We start from the raw sequence: 14,255 nt of genomic DNA, 5'->3' as shown, positions 1-14,255 counted from the left end.
TGATCAGCGAGGTTGGTTATGTTTTCTGAATTACCGGGAATGTAAGTGCAACATTCAGCTCCAATTAAGGCACATGTGCCCCCACTTTGTGCTAGTATCTAGGGCCATTCGGTTCTGGAGTAGCATTGTGCATATGACTACCATTTCAGCCGTTATGCCCTCTGTTGCTTCAGCAGTGTCGTTAACTACCTGTTCCAGGACCCTCTCTAGATTACGTAATTCATCCGTGGTGCGTCCTATCCCGAATGGGAGCATCATGACCCCAAATAGCCTCTCTACTGGAGTAAGATCTCGTCTTAGTCGACCTTGTTTCTGTACTTCTGCTAAAATACGTACCCGTCTGACAAAAGGGACCACATATCCCAAATAACAGGACCCCCTCCAGTTCTGAGGCAACCAGGTGTAGGCCTTGTGCCCGCACACAAATTAAGTGCCATTGTATGCTTTTAGATTCGTTCCCAATCTCTCTCTCTCAGCCCCCGTCGCCACCTAATCTTAGGGTCCCAGTCCTGGCTACTTGTCTGATTCTTCAAACCCTCTATTTCAAAGAACACCTGGTTTGTTGTTTCGCTGGCTATTATGTTTCACCTGGTGAGTTTAAAGTATTGCGTACAATTGCTATATCCTGCTACAAAACCTGTTTCCTCACCAGTCAGGTCTCCAGTGAAACAAATGTCAGCGGTGGGCCTTCCAACTCCTGAGGTGTTGGTCAAAACCAGGAACGGGGGTCGTACCGACCTATTGTATTCCGGCTGTTACCATCCGTCAAATGCATCCAAAAGGTAACTCCCCGATCTCCACGTTTCTTTATCCCCACTCTGGTTCCAGGTATCATTTACTTCCTCTTTACCGTTTTGCCGCATTACCCACTCTGCTACTTCAGAGATGTTAAGGGAGATTGACCTCAAAGGGATGCCTCCTTTGCTATGTATGGGGATCTGCGAACATACCCAGCAACTAGAAAAGTTCTCATATTGCCCATAAACATAAGACATGTACAAAAGGGAATTAACATGTAACTCTCGTTTAGGTCGAGCTAGCAGGCCGGACCTAACACGAACTATGATAATCGCACCGATCGCAATATATAGTTTCATCTTATTACTCTATAATTAACACATAGTCAAAGGCAAAAATGGCCGTATGGCTTGCTTGAAGAATCTCTCGCTGTCAATCTGTAAATAGACAAACAACAACAACTAATATGTGTGCTAAACGGCTGGTTCAAAAACCTGAAGCTGGTTCCAATGCTTCCATTGTCCGTTCCCTTAAACATCGATGCAGGCACAAGTGTTCCTGCTGATAATAACCTCATACGGTCCTATCCATTTTTGAGGCAAACCCCGGATTTCCCGGGAGGACCCTTACCATAATGCGACGTCCCGCCAACGGGACTTCAGGGAGCTTTGTAAGCTCTGCTTACGCGTCTCTTTCTTCCTCATTGTCCCTAAATAATTTACGCATCCCTTTTAATTGAGTACTTAGTTCCAAAACATATCGTTTTATTTTGTCTTTTAATGGGCCGACATCGCCCCCCCCCCCGTTATGATGTTCTCTGGTAATTGCATCGCCCTTCCTGTCATTAGTTCATAAGGGGTTAATCCGGTTGTCCGGTTTGTCGTGGCTCTTAACTTAATCAATACAATGGGTAATACTTCTGTCCACGCTTTTCCTGACGTTTGCATGGCCTTTGCCAGGGCGTTCTTAAGGGTACGGTTCATGCGCTCTACCATTCCAGAACTCTGCGGGTGGTAGGGGATGTGGAATTTTTGTTTTATGCCCATCAGCTGGCATATTAGTTTTAAAATTTTTCCGGTGAAGTGGGTGCCTTGGTCGGAATCTATTTGAAGAGGCACTCCCCATCGGGGAATCACCTGCTCAGTCAATATCCTTGCCACTGTGGAGGCAGTGCAATCACTTGTGGGGAAAGCTTCCACTCACCGGGTAAATTGATCTATATTAACGAGGCAATATCTTTTTCCATGGGATGGGGGCAAAGGACCTGTGAAATCAATTTGTACGTGTTCCCATGGCCCCCGTGGATGGGGCTGGTGTCCACTTTTAATTTTAATGGGCATGCCTGGATTTTATTGTGCGCACGTAATGCATCGATGGCAATGTTTGGCAATATCTCTCCCCATCCCTTTCCACCACCAATCTCTCCCAAGACTCCCGGTCATGGTCTCTCGTCCTGAATGAGACCGGCCAGGATGCAACGCAAATAAGGTATTCTGTATGCATTCAGGCGCCATTAACTTGTCGTTTCGTCTCCAAACGTTATCCTTCTCTGGCGTTGCGCCCTGCTTTGTCCACATAACTATTTCCTCCTCAGAAGTGCCCTGGTGTAGTTTCTCAATACTTATCTGTTCATCTCGGGCCACAGCAGCACTGACTTAATTTAGTAAGTTATGTCTTTATCCATCGCAAACACCCCTTCTCCCCTATGCTGTCATAAAATCGTGTACTACCCCGAATGCATATCTACTGTCCGTATAGATATTAACAATCTTATTCTATCATCTTCCATATCCTCACATACCTCTTCGAAAAGTGGGGTTCCCCTTCACCCATCATACCTTCGGCGGGGTTATTTCCTACATTCCTAATTATGGTTACCGCTTTGTTGGGTGTTAAGAGGACTGCTTCCCACTTTGCCCATCTCATATTAGATACGGTTCTCAGTTTTCCTGTGTTTAACATATCTACCAATGTGTGCTTAGTGTGGAGAATGATGTTTCCAGTCATCACCACAGGCTCGCTTAATTTTTACCACCCAAGCTGCGCAATCTAGCTCGGCTATACATCTGAATAACCCAGTCACCACCGGGCTTTCGGTGGTAGAGTAATAGGCTATAGGTCTCCTTTTATCCGCGTGATCTTGGGTGACCACGGCCATATAGAACCCACCTTCATTGTTACAGTGGATGTGGATGTCAGGCAGTCCCATTCCAGGTGCGGAAACTAGTTCTGACTTCAGTTTACTATACACCTGTTCTTGTTCAGGGCCCCACTCTATGAGGTTTAGGGCCGGCTTCTCCCCTCTCACAAATCTTTGTATTGGCTTAGCAATTTTTTCAAAATCAGGGAAAAAGTTCCGGCTGCAATTAAAGAGGCCCAGTACTTTCCTCACCCACTTACCGTTACTGGTCTAGGCATGTCCTTGACAGCCTTTTTCCTATCCGAGGGCATTTATTTCAGCCCCTTGAGAGGCAGTACCCTAGGTACAGGACCTGGGACTTCCCTACCTGGGCGTTTTTGTGGAGTTAGTGCTGCTAACTGTTTCTTTTAATATACACTTTTCCACTCGCCCTTTTACTATTTCTACAACCGCTGTTCTAGCTTCAGGTCTTATAGGGTATTGTGGCAAGTTCCCCTTTCCTGGCCTCCTCCTGTTCCCGTGGCAGAGATCTTTTCCTGCTTTATCTTTTTCTTTTCTAATTTGCTGAAGCTTACTGTTTGAGCCTTTTTCAAAAGTTCCTTTTACACCTTCACAGCTAGCTCACCACACGCCCAGGAGTTTGACCTGATCCCTGAAGGTATTTCTAAATTTAAAACTCTTTTTTTTACTGAGCTAGAAGCTTTCGTGTCAAGGTTTTACACAAAGGAAAATGGGAGCGTTTTAAAAGGCATTCTTTATCTCATTCCTTGACTAAATTTATGTCTTTCAACCCAATTGCATGTTTTCTTTCGACAAATAAGTGAGCGTGTCAAATTCTTTTTTTTTTTGCTACCGGGACCATGTATTTTTATCTGTTACTCAACAAACCTATCCTTTGTGCATTTCCTAGCTCCGTAACTTATATCCACACCTTCGTTTCTAAATTAAAATGTAATACCAGAAGGTTCACAGTTTCTAAACTTCCCACATACAGGACAACACTACGAAGGGTTCAAAAAACATTTCACTCTGCTTGGAAAGAGTGGGTGGAGCAAAAACAGGCAAACAACTCCACACCTTCCCAAGCAGGCTTTCATTCATTCCACAGTCAAAATCTCAAGTACTCTCTTCATTCAAAATCGAAACTCACAAAAGTCTCTCTCCATTCAACAAAGCTTATGTCTGGATCCATATGTCACTTAAGATTGTGACTATCAGCTTTTTTATGGCATTACGGAATTACACAAGTTACAATTAATGATAGGAATTAATTAATGACCCGAGCAGCCCGCGTTTTACATTCCCTTCCTTACCTTCCATGTTCGCCAGTCTCGGACGTTCCCCTTTGTTTCTGTAATACTCACGGCCACGGCTACTCTGTGGAGACACTTTGTCTTCGCAACAAAGCTAGCGTGTTTCCTTATCACCGGAGTTTTCGGCTCTTGGTTGGAGTGATCAGTTCCCTTCTGCACCGACCTTATTTACTAAAGGGACAACTCAAACTGGTTAGTCAGCCTCTTCCAGCTATCTGTTTACTCGTATCTTATACCCTATCCCGTCGTGCTCGTACACCACTCTTTTCAGTCTCTAACACCAGATTCCAGATACTGTCTTAAGTGATCACGTCTGATCAGACAGCATCCTGTCGTGACGCCATTTATTGTGGAAAAATATTTCCGAAACTGTATAATATATAAAGAGAGGTTTATTAAATCGGAGACAAAGCTTTTGGAGAAGTGTTAAAGACCCCTATCTTTGAACCATCTTCTCAAATTGGTATCTGCAGTTAAGTCCTTTTATCTTACAAATTACGTCACTTTTCAACACATGCTTTAGCACTTAAAAGCTGTTACTATCGAAGACTAAGCTTTTGATATATAACCCATCCTGCACTGTGACAGGGCAGTGTAAACAAGTGCAGGCTTTTGACACCGGTTTAAGCAAACATTCTCAGCACTTAACTCTCCAGTGTTCATTATCTCACATTCCAATTAACTCAACGCCAGCATGCCTTCAAGCCTAACTGTTTAAAGCATTCATTTAAAGGGGAAAATAAAACAAATGTTTGGTCCCGTATACAATCAAATATGCCTCCAAAAATCCGCTCCAACAGATTGATTCACCTACCTCCCATCTCTCTCGTGTGGGAATGTGACGTACAACTGCACTATTCCGCTCTCTCTGGTGGTGGAGTGAGAGGCACAGTGGGCAAACAATTCCTCTTTCCCCTCTCTCTGGTTGGGCAGTGGGAGGTACAGTTGGTAAACAATTGCCCTTTCCCTTCTCTTTAGTGGGGGAGTGTCTGGTACAGTGGTTTAACAATGACCCTTCCCCCATTCTCTGGTGAGACAGAGGGATGTACAATCGGTTAACAATTGCCCTTTCCCCATCACTGGTGGAGCAGTGGGAGGTACAGTTGGTTAACAAATACCCTTCCCCCTCTTTCTGCTGGGGAAATATCTGGTACAGTGGATTAACAATTGCGCGTTCCTCTCTCACTGGCGGGGCAGTGGGAGTACAGTGGGTTAATAATTACCCTTTCCCCACTCTCTGGTGGGGCAATGGGATCTACATTGGGTTAACAATTGCCCTTTTCCCCTCTCTGGTGGAGCAGTGGAAGTTAACGTGGGTGAACAATTACCCTTTCCCCCTCTCTGGTGGAGCAGTCGGAGGTACAGTAGGTTAACAATTACCCTTTCCACTCTCTCTGTTGGGGTAGTGCCTGGTACAGGGGGTCTACAATTGCGCGTTTCTCTCTCTCTGGTAGAGTAGTAGGGGTATAGTGGGTCATCAATTGCCCTATCTGGCTCTCTGGTGGGGCAGTGGGAGTACGGTGGGTTAACAATTGCCCTAACCCCTCTCTCGTGGGTCAGTGGGAAATACAGTGTGTTAACAATTGCCCTTTCCCCTCTCTCTGTTGGGGGAGTGGGGAGGGAGAGTTTGTGTAGGCATGTGGCCCTCATTTCAGAATGCAGTGGATGCATTGCTGCAAAATAAAACTGTCTCCAATTATGATGTGATGAATAACACGAGAATCAGGGAAACTGAGCTCTAACTGTGCTGTGTTTGTTTGTTGGAAATGGGAAGTTTTCAGATTCGCCAGCGGGAAAAATGTTGCTGAAGTTACCTTGAGGAATAGGCTATTGAAAGTGCTTCACTGTGTTTTAAACCTATAGTGTATCTGAGCTGCGAGCTTTGGCTATACAAGTCTCGAGCCCAAGACATGCAAATATCCTGCTTCAGATTAATAGACCTCCCCTTGACAAAAATAGGAAGCAAAATTAATTAAGCGGCCGCATTTGTAACTCATGATTGGAAGAATAACACTTAATTGTTTTTTTTTAAGAACTGAAATGCAATCGAGACATTCTCATTGACAAACATTGATGGTGTCCTTCAGAACAAGGGAAATGTTCACAAAACTGGGTTTACCACTGGATTTATTGACGGTTATGTTGGTGATCTTGAAGGGGATCGCTTCATCTCCCACCACACAGGAGTAGGAAGAGCCGCTGCCCCCTTCCTCGGCTGCAATGGATAGCAGGCTGTAGATGAAGAAGGATCTGCTGCCGTTCTCCGCCATCATCTCGGTGTTCTTGTAGTTGCCGGAAATCACCGTTTTCTCATTGACGGTCCACGAGACGAAGATCTCTCGCGGGGAGAAACCTCTTACTAAGCAGGTGAGGCTGACCAACATCTGAGCAGAGACGTCCTCTGCCGACGGCAGGAGGAAAGACACGGCCGGTTCCCGCAGATCATTCCCTGTAGAACAGTTATAATAAAGGCCAATGAACTGGACAGTTGCAGAGAAAACTAAATTATAGGTTAGATATGAGAGAAATGTGATTTGCGCTAAATTTCAAAGGATTTCCTTTTCCCCCTCTGTGGCCTGTCCAGTGTTACAGCCCGGTGAATATGGGGATGCACACCTTCTCTCTGGCAGTTTGAAGAGTTGTACTGGAAAATGACTTTGAAAGCACTGCAAAGAAATAGTCCGTTCGACCAACTGATCTCTGCAGGGCTTTATGCTCCATAGGAGCCTCCTCCAAACATACTCTCTCTGTACCTCATAACATATGCCTCTATTTCTATCCCCCTCATGCATTTATATAGCTTCCCCTTAAAATGATCATCTCAAGTCCCAGAGCGTTTAGTTCGTGGAGTGAACATTTGACTTATCAGGCTAATCTATAAAATAGTTAAAAATCGAAATGGCCCTTGCACAAGCACCGGAAATTGTTGGAGCGTGTCACTCGTTGCTCCAACCTCCCCACTCACCCTTTTCCTTGTGGATGAAACCTCTTTTAGGAGTCAACATTTCGTGATGACTCACCACTCAGTAGAACTCATACCCTCTTAGCCAGGCTTATGTTGAGATGTTTAAATTGCTGATCACGCTGTTGGAATACTCTCCCGGTTGGAGGGAAATCTCTGATTTCAAATTCTCCTTTTTTCGGGTCCAGGACACGGTGACCCCATAAGGAGCATCAGACACAATGCAGGTTAGGATCATCGTCTTCTCCAGTAAGACATGTTCTAGTGGCGGTTGAAGAAGAGTGATTTTCGTATATTTGCACAAAGATTCATCTGTGAAGCAGAAATGAAATTCACGCTCAGCTTCATCTTCAGAATCAGGCCACCAGTATTCAGCGTTCACTCTCTCCAGGAGAATAAATCCGCTTTGAGATATCAATCTCTCGCTGATGATTAAACAAATCGTTATTGGAAGGACAACAAATTGGCAATGATGTTAGGAAACCCTTTAACATTTCCAACGTCAACAGATTCTTGTGCCCGAACGCGTTTCCGCTCATTATAATGGCTCTACCACTCGGGCCAAGAGCTATACATGAAAATTACATTAGTTCAAAACGAGTGGCAAATCAAATCCAGTATTCACGTGCAGCAGGAAACAAAGTTAATTTTCCAGTGTCTTGTGATTTTGGGGGCAGTGAAAATGTGCAGCAACCAGTTGCAGCCCCCCATCAGAGGAGAAGTGAAAGGTCGGGAAAATGGAGTCCAAGGGATCTTGTTTGGTGGGTTATAATTTGTAATACCTATGTGAAGTAGTTTGTTTATCTTTATCATTACTGAGCGTTCCTGTCGAATTAGAGAGAGTCAGTTTCAAATATAACCGCAGGGCAGTAATAGCAAAATAGAACTGGAGCAGGCTACTCAGCCCATCCTGCCTTCCGTCTTTCTATGGAACATGACCTGACCTACAGCTCAACATTATATACCCGCCTTTTGTGTGTCACCCATGATGAACTTGCCTAATAAAGGTTTCTCAGTTGCAGTTTTGAAACCTTCACTTGACCCGTAGCCTCAACAGCTTTTTGGAGAAGAGTGTTCCTGACATAAACCACCCTTTCTGTGAAAGAATCCTTCCTGACATCATCCCTGAATGGCCTAGCTCTACGTTTAGTGCAATGTCTGTTGTTCTGAACTCCCGCACCAGAGGAAATAGTTCATCTCTATCTACCATATCAGTTCCATTTATCAACTTAAACACCTCAATTAGATCACCTTTAACTTCCATATTCAAAGTAATACATGCCTATTCTGTGCAACCTGTCCTCACAATTTATCCATCTTTTCCCTGATATGATCCGTCTTAATTTGCAGTGCATCCCCTCTAAAGCCAGTTTATCGATCCTGAGGTGCAGTCCCCAGTACATAACACAGTATTCTAAATAGGGCAGATGCCCTTTCTAGCAGTGGGCCCTGAGACAGTTACCAGCAATGGATTGCAGACACCTACTGTCGCTCCGAATTTGATCAGGCAACTCAGGATAAAGCTGAAACTAAGGGAACCTCGCTCACAGTCTGGCATCAGAGCAAAGTGAAACCTTTGGTGAAGTGATGGAGTCATGAACCATGATGAATGCACAGTCAGGACTTACACTGAAAGGAATTAGAAACTGTATGATTGGAAATGAGAAATAATTCTGTGCTTTTTAATAATTCCTTTAAAAGCCCTAACTGAGATCCACGCTCAGAATGATCCGGAAATTCACGGGATTGTGTCTCTTACCGTGAGATCTGGTAATGGTTCGGCTTTGGGTGAAACCTTGATGAGAAACGTGCGAGGTATAGACTGAGAGGGAGAACCATTCCTCGGCGGGGAGAATAAGCCGACTGGTCATTGAGAAGTTCTTGTTAACTTCAAAGACAGGAGAGGTGGCGATGTCCAAATCCATGACTTGTCCATTTCTCAGCCAATTCAACGTCACTTCTCTTGGACGGAAATCGATGATTGAAACATGACTGTTGCAGATCTGCTTCTGGCGATTTCTTCAGTTGAACTCAGGGTAAAGAAAATACTTGGATGATGTACCGCACGATCTGCAAGAAAATACATTTTATTGGGATTATTTGTTGCAATCCAAACAATTAAGAATTGGAAAGCGATTTTTAACATAGAATCTACAACGTAGAAACTGAACATTTGGCCCAATAAGGTCGGTTGTTATGACCCAATGAGCCTTCTTTCTCCCTACTTCCTCTCCCTCATGTACTTATCTTGATCCATCTCAAATGAATCTATGCTATACGCCTCAGGTACTCCATGTGGTAGCGACTTCCACAATCTACCAACTCCCTGGGTAAATAAGTTTCTCCTGATTTCCCAATTGGATTTATTGGCGATTATCTTACACAGTCCCAAGTACCGGGCTCCTCCTAAAGCAGAAATATGTTCGCTACTTCTAATCTTTCAATCGCCTACATAATTTGAAAGACTTCTAATCGCCCAACCCTCAGCCTTCCCTTTTCGAGTGAAAATAGCCCCATCTGGTGCAATGACTTTTGTTATTTACAATCTTTCAGGTGTGCTGTCTTACTTACAGGTCTTTTTGTGTACTTCTCCAGCGCCTCTGTATAATTCTTATAATTTGGAAACCAGCAATATGCACACTACATTAAATATGATACGGAGATTAGAGCTGTGTACAGTGCTCTAAATGTGAGGTCGAGCCCAGAGTGTGGCGGCGTTAGAGACCAGCGCGGTGCAAAGGTTGAGCCCAGCGGGCGGGCGTGGGTCAAGCCCAGCGAGAGGCAGCGTTAGATGCCGAGCGAGAGGCGGTGTTCGAGCCCAGCGGTGGGCAGCATTCGCGCCCAGCTTGGATTGGTTTTCGAGCCCAGCAGGAGCGACGTTGGAGACCAGTGGGTGGCGGAGATCAAGCCCAGCGAGGAATGGCACAGGATTTAACAATGGCAGAACCGTGGCCCAGATAAGGCACGGCATATATAACAACAGAACAGTCGGAGCTCAGGAGCTGCACCGCATAGAACATCAGAGGGGTCGTGGCAGAGGGGCAGTGCATCATTTGCAGCATCGAAGCCGTGGCCCAGGAGCGGCACAGTATATAACAACAGTTGGGACGTGGCCCAGGAGAGGCGCAGCACGGAATAACAGAGGAATTGCAGTGCAGCATATAACAACAGCAGGATCGGGGCCCAAGGGAGGCGCAACAGTGCTTGGTCTGCTGTTGTCTTGGTTAATCCTTACGACTGGACCAAGACCTAGCTCTGTCAAACCCGTGTGGTGGCTGGTGTGCAACTGTCATCACACATTAAAAAATCAACGCACAGGCATCTTCCACCCTTTAAGATATAACACATTGTAACACCTGTGAGCCCATCTTCTTTGCTGTGAAGAGCGTCATCCTCGTCACGAAGGTCTGCCTCGTAGTAGTAAATATGATCTGGAGACCAGAACTGTGCACAGTACTCTGTGTGACATGGAGACAAGACGGTAATCAGTACATTCAGAGTGATATGGGGACAAGAACTGAGCACAATGCTCCAAGTGTGATATAGAGACCAGACCTGAAATTAGTACACTCAGAGTGATATGGGGATCAGAACTGAGCAGAGTTCTCCAAGTGTGATATGGGGACCAGAATTAGGCGCAGTACTCCCAGTGTCATACGGAGAGCAGAACTGTGCACAGGGCTCTAATTGTGACAAAAAGACCAGAATTGTGCACTCTAAATCTGGTTTAATCAAGTTGTATAGAAAACAGTATAACTTCTCTGCTTATCACAGTTTGCATCCCTGTATCGCAAAACACTCGCCTGCATGTTGATTTTCCAGACTGACCCATTTCGTCGAACCTCGTAGTAGATTGTGCTGCTCCCCATCACTCACTCGGTGATGGTTAATTGGCTGCGCAGGGTGTCGGCTCCCTTCTTATTGAGCAGTCACGGGTAGGTCTTCAATCCAGTGGTAATTTTCTCTTTATCTTTCATCCAGGAAAGGATGGTGATTTCCGGGGAGAAGTCTATTGCCAAACACCCGTAGGTGATGGGGCCGTCGATGTTGGGTTGTTCACAGGAGGAGCGCAGGCCGCAGAGTATGGGGGCAGACGGTGTCGCTGGGAAAGAATGGCCAATTGGACAAGTTAGACTCTGCAATCAGTGCTTATAAGGTAAACAAGCATCGCGAAATTTGACTGCAGAATGAACTAATTCCATCATTTGCTGATCAAAACCTAAATCAGCATTTGAGTTTCTGTGGTTAGCGTGACCTGATGTGAAATGCCTCCATGTTACTGAAGTATTTTACATAAGAAATGTCACTAGTCTTAAATGGGCATATTCTATAGGAAACGACTTTGTACCAAGGGAATTCCAGAATATGGTATCGGCGACTTCCTCCAGCTCTTGATCTCCTCTTATGGGACATTTCCCTCAATCTCCAACCATTTTAAGATTAGATTCGTTCATATTCTGTGCACCGAGCTCCTCCCTACATCCTTTTGCTATCAGCCTCTTATTATCAGCACAGAAGAAGACCATTATATGATAGCAGAATATAGCCATCTCTGTATTTTACGATGCTGCATTAAAACTTACCATCTAGGCAAGCATTTGGTCAACTCTCATAATAACTAACAGCCATCCTGATGAAACATTCATATTTCATTCTGTGGCAGGATGCTAGATTGTATCGGCTTAACGCCCCTATGAATCATCTATGGACGTTTCACTAGGTTAAAGGCACAATATAAATGCAAGTTGTTGTTTTCAGGAGACACACTTGATTCAATAGCAGCAGGGTTAGTTCTCCTAAGCGCACAACTCATACAGCTAGATGCCGGCATGTTTATGAAGCATGACCCAGAATTATGAGATAATAACATTTTACAACAGAGAAGGAGCCTATTCGGCCCCTTCAGGCCTTTGAAATGTCTCTCTACCAATCCTTTCTCCTTTCAATTCCCAATCTTCATCACGATAGTTCAATTTTATCAAGTTATTATGGATTCTGCATGCAGCCATCTTTCTAATAAAACATCCCATGTCCAAACAGTCCCCAGTGTAGAGTAATAGAATAAAACCTCTCCATGTATTCTATTACTGCTGATTTTCAATTTCTGCTTTTGACTCACCAATTCACTAACCTGGGGAAATATGCTTCCCGAATCCCTTCAAAGAACCCATCATAATTCCAAGAACTCTCTATTAGACCTCATAAAGATCTGCTTTGTTCCCATGACAATAAATGACGTTTACATTAAATTGTTGAAGTCTCTTTAAAATTGAAGTGAATAATTCAGACCATATTTTTGAACAGGGAACTTTTCCACAACCTGATTTAGAAGATTCAAGCTTCAGATTAAATTAGATTTATTCGAGTCTATCTCTTTTCTTCTCAGAATTGGAGGAAGAGCGATGCGATGTGATTTGTACTCTATCCCTTGCTACAGATTGGATGTCTCCTGACCTTCCTCCTCCCATTCGCTCAACTAAATTTACAGAATTCAATACAAATCCAAAAGTTGATTATATGGAGCGATGCACTTTAAACGGTCCATTAAAATTTTCCAAATAGTTCTCCAACCTCCCACAAGGATAACACGTGCTGCTTTCTGCGTCGTTACAGTCAATTCTTGTTGCTGTTTGTTACTGACATAAGCTAAACATCACGATAGGTTTCTGCTCTAAATATCTAATATTGCCAATCCTTTAGCATTATACATCGATTGTTTATCAGTGGCATCTGCACACGGAAGTACAAAGAGTAACTGACGTGCTTACTGCTGATTTGGGCAACGCTCGCTTCCGGTTTTATGCAGATTACTCAAACAGCTGCGGCTTATTTGTCTGATACTGGAAGCTCGGTCTTAAGTGGAAAGTAACAAAGAGGGTGGAGGATAGTTTTGACGTCGATCGTGGAAGGATAGACTTTCAAGTTCAACTTCATCAAGAATATCATAAAAGACTTATTTGGGAAAAAGGAACATATGGGATTGAAGGGATAGATACCTAGGTACTTAATTTTCTGAGGGAGAGAAGACAGAGAGTAGTGGTGAACGAATGGTTTTTCTGACTGGAGAGGAATGGGTTCGCCCATGGGTCTGTATTATGGACAGTGCATTTCTTACATTATATATAAATTACCTGGACTTATTAATAGGCAGCACAGTCTTCATGTTTGTGGATAACGCAACACTTGACAACGTAGTAACTGGTGAGCAGGATAGCAGTGGACGTCGGGAGGAAATAGACAGACTGGTGAAATGGGCAGAAATGCGGCTGATGCAAGTTAATGCAGATAAGTAACAGGGAGCGGAAATATAATCTAACTGGTACTATTTTGAGGGAGTGCAAGTGCAGAGCGACCTGAGGTGCCTATTCACATATCGGTGACTGTGACCGCGCAATTTGATTACACAGCTAGCTCGAATGTATATGGGATAATTGGCTTTGTAATAGGGCCATTGAATACAGAAACATGGAAGTCATGCTAAACTGTTACCAATCACTGGTTAGGCATAGATGGAGTAGTGTATACAATTCTGACCACCACATTTTAGGAAGGATGATAAGGCCTTGAAGTCGGTGGAGAGGATGATGACAATGATGGTAGCAGGGATGAGAGACTTCAGTTATGTGGATAAAATTGAAAAGCCGGGAATGTTCCTTACAGGAGTCAACGTTAAAGGGGTTAGCTTATAGAGGAGTTTGAAATTGTGAGAGGTTTTGTCACAGTAAGTAAGGAGAAATGATTTCCTCTGGTGAGGTTGGTAAGAAAAGGACACAGCTTTAAAATAATTGGCAAAGGATCTACAGGGGAAATTTGGATTTTTTTTTTCAAAGGAAGAGTTTCAATTTCTGGAATGCACTCGGCAACTGGACGTGTACTTGTAGAGAACTCATTTGGAATGTTATGAGGAAAAAGCTGGGAATGGATTTTGGACAGCTCTTTCAGAGCCAGTACAAGCAAAGCGGGCCAACGATTCTATGCTCTGAGATTCTTAGTTCCCATATGACAGGCTGATTGCGAAAATAAAAGCCCATGAGATCCAGGGCAAAGTGGCAAGTTGGATTCCACATTGTGTCAGAGGCATGAAGGAAAGACTAATGTTTGA

At 44.1% G+C, this 14,255-nt stretch overlaps 2 pseudogenes; both read right to left on the bottom strand.

Moving 5' to 3' along the window:
- Window positions 1-6,248: 6,248 nt before the first annotated feature.
- Window positions 6,249-9,078, bottom strand: LOC139235583 (Ig heavy chain C region-like; annotated as a pseudogene).
- Window positions 9,079-11,025: 1,947 nt separating this feature from the next.
- The window catches only part of LOC139235582 (Ig heavy chain V region MOPC 21-like), a 32,899-nt pseudogene continuing 29,669 nt past the window's right edge, over window positions 11,026-14,255 (bottom strand).

The sequence above is a fragment of the Pristiophorus japonicus genome, chromosome 23, assembly GCF_044704955.1.
Source record: "Pristiophorus japonicus isolate sPriJap1 chromosome 23, sPriJap1.hap1, whole genome shotgun sequence".
NCBI classification, from domain to species: Eukaryota; Metazoa; Chordata; class Chondrichthyes; family Pristiophoridae; genus Pristiophorus; species Pristiophorus japonicus.
The sequence above is the reverse complement of the archived record's forward strand: the minus strand, read 5'-3'. Positions and strand labels throughout refer to the sequence as shown.